The sequence below is a fragment of the Aricia agestis genome, chromosome 21 (genome assembly GCF_905147365.1).
Source record: "Aricia agestis chromosome 21, ilAriAges1.1, whole genome shotgun sequence".
Lineage (NCBI taxonomy): Eukaryota > Metazoa > Arthropoda > Insecta > Lepidoptera > Lycaenidae > Aricia > Aricia agestis.
Window position 1 is genome coordinate 7,919,702 of NC_056426.1, and position 2,994 is coordinate 7,922,695.

Consider the following 2,994-nt stretch of genomic DNA (forward strand, 5'->3'; position numbering starts at 1 on the left):
TAAAAAAACTACTATTATTATTACTAATTGAAAAATCGTTTTTTTTTTTTATGAAATAAGGGGGCAAACGAGCAAACGGGTCACCTGATGGAAAGCAACTTCCGTCGCCCATGGACACTCGCAGCATCAGAAGAGCTGCAGGTGCGTTGCCGGCCTTTTAAGGGGTAACAGGGGAGAGTAGGGAAGGAAATTACAGGGGAGGGTGAGGAAGGAAATAGGGGAGGGTAGGGAAGAGAAAAGGGTAGGGGATTGGGCCTCCGGTAAACTCACTCACTCGGCGAAACACAGCGCAAGCGCTGTTTCACGCCGGTTTTCTGTGAGGACGTGGTATTTCTCCGGTCGAGCCGGCCCATTCGTGCCGAAGCATGGCTCTCCCACGTCAAAAATTACTCAGTGACTGAATTTTTAAATGACGATGCCCTGAAATAATTTGACATGTATTTTCAATTGACACCAAACTAATAATTATATTGTTATTTTATCTATTCCATATTGACATTAATTGATATGAAATGTTTTAATTATTTAAGTAATATTGTTAGTTTAAGTAAAATCGTGATGTACTTTGAAATATTTGTATACCTTGACGAAGGTGTAAATGTAGTGAAACCATTATTAATTTTAACACCTGTTACATGTATTTACCTGCATTTCACAAATAAATTAATTCTATTCCATTCTATTCTATACTGCGTGGTAAAAAGAGACATGTGATACATGACAGCAGCACTCTTTTATTGACGTCCAGTCGGCACTTGCCGCACGTTGACAATTAAATCTCATAGAAATCAACCAATTTCGGTTTCGTTTGACAGCTCGTGATTGTTGCTCTATTCCGCTAGGTACATTTTTATGGATTAGACATAACGCATCGCTAAAATATTATGTCATGTTGCGACGAGCCATCAAAGGTAGGATTAAAATTGTATGGGATTACCACTATCTTCATGTTTATGTCATGGTCCTATAATTTCAGTTTTTTTTTACATTTAGCCGCTATCTGTAAAAAGTCCGCCCCCGGGTGGGCTCGAACCACCAACCTTTCGGTTAACAGCCGAACGCGCTAGCCGATTGCGCCACGGAGGCTGCTGATGATCGACATGGAACTTCCATGAGCTACTTAGTGATGGTAGATACTGCTTATGAAATGTACACCTGGATAAACAAAAAAAAATAGTTTTATTCAAAGACATCATGACGTATCTTTCCCTATCTATAACCTTCGGCACCGATTTTGCTGAAAGGTATGATTATACTTTGAAAAACCTGTGGTTCTCGCGCCATATTTTCTTATTTTTAATTTATCAGGACGTACAGTTACAAGAATACATGAACCAAGTAAGGTAAAAGCACTAATGGTAGACTCGGAACTAATAGATGACACTTACGACAAAAATACCATAAAAATAAGAATTAGTCTAATTTTTTCTCAACACTATAAATTTTATAAGCTTCTCAAGCTATCTGCTGACGTGAAAAAATATATTAGGGACGCCTTCGGGAACAAAATTTTAAAATGGGATCAGTTTTCGTAAAAAATGTGACCGCGTTAACACGCGCTCGGCAGTTTCTTAGCAAATAGGTTAAGGAAGGCGAAATTTTGCACGTAAGTTTTGAATACATTTATTTGATTTTTTGTAATTTCTATTGATTTCATTGGATTAATGGTCATGTTCTTTACACCAATTAATGTTTATTTATGATTTTTTATCCATTTTCCCTAACAATATAAAGGGTGTATACTATTAGTTCTTGAAAATGTAAAAAACCTAATAGATGACATGGAATTCATATCATCATTTTGCAATACATACTAAAGTTATTTTGTAGTTTATTCTACTGCAAATATCATCAATATTCTCTGAAAATATAATTCTATTAACAAGCTAACCAATTAGAACTACTGTACGTAAAAATTGATATATTAGACCTTGTCTGATCTAAAAATCGATTGCTTTAGTTTTTTAGCAGTAAAAAGAAGAAAAAGGAGAGCTGAGAAAAGAAAGAAGAAAAAAGAAGAGGCAAGAGAAGCATGGAGACTAAAGACTGAAAATAAATTTGCTAGGAAAAATATATGAAAAATAAAAATAAAAGGAAAGATAGTTTTAGCATGGAAGGAGATGGATAATATTTTATATGCATGTAGTTACTATGATGAAGTAAATGAAATCTTTTGAAAAAACGGCAAATAAAGACCTAATACTTAATAGGAAAAATGTTAAATGTAATGTAATGTTCTATGTCAACTATTAGTTCATATTGGTGTCTACTATTAGTGATGTTCGTTTACTGTGATGTCATCTATTAGTTGTTATGACTAAGTTTACAAAAAGACCAATAATTTATTTTTTAATTTATTTGTCAGTGAATAATCATAATAGTTTTATTTTGTAAGAGTTAATGAAGACATGGAAGAAGTTATCAATCCTTTATTTTAATAAATATATATTTTACAACATTCAAATGTTCCATGTTTCCTTAAAGCGTCTGCCATTAGTGCTTTTACCTTACTAGAAAGCACGAGACGAATCACAGAATTTCATGTGTGTCAATAATTGTTGTTTGCACCATAAAATACAGAAAGCACCATCTTATTTATTTTAATTAATACAATAATGTGTAAAAACATAATATTATTTTGTTTCATTGTGGTATCAATAATCAAGTTAAAACGTTTTTGTCTTATTTTGTAACAATTCCATTGTTTGAAAAAATAACAACAATCATACCTAATCACTTAAGCGAAAGTGACAAACAATTTAAAAATATTACGCTGATCCTTGTTGTAAACAACTTATTAACAATAAACAAACAACAATCAGTGAAAATTATGAACATCAACTAATGACCACAGGAGCTAAACATCGAAACAATGAGCATAAATCAAATATATAAACTGCAGTTTAAATAATCACATCAGTTGTAACTTATCTCGAGAGAGGTAAAGTACTTAGGTGCATTAGTGTTAAAGTAGCAGTAGCCGCTTTATTTAAA

The 2,994-nt window shown here is 33.1% G+C and overlaps 1 non-coding gene across 1 annotated transcript; it reads right to left on the reverse strand.

The window, feature by feature from the left end:
* Nucleotides 1-1,012: 1,012 nt before the first annotated feature.
* On the reverse strand, nt 1,013-1,086 carry Trnan-guu. The gene has a single exon. It is a non-coding gene; the product is annotated as a tRNA-Asn (tRNA).
* Between the last annotated feature and the right edge of the window lie 1,908 nt (nt 1,087-2,994).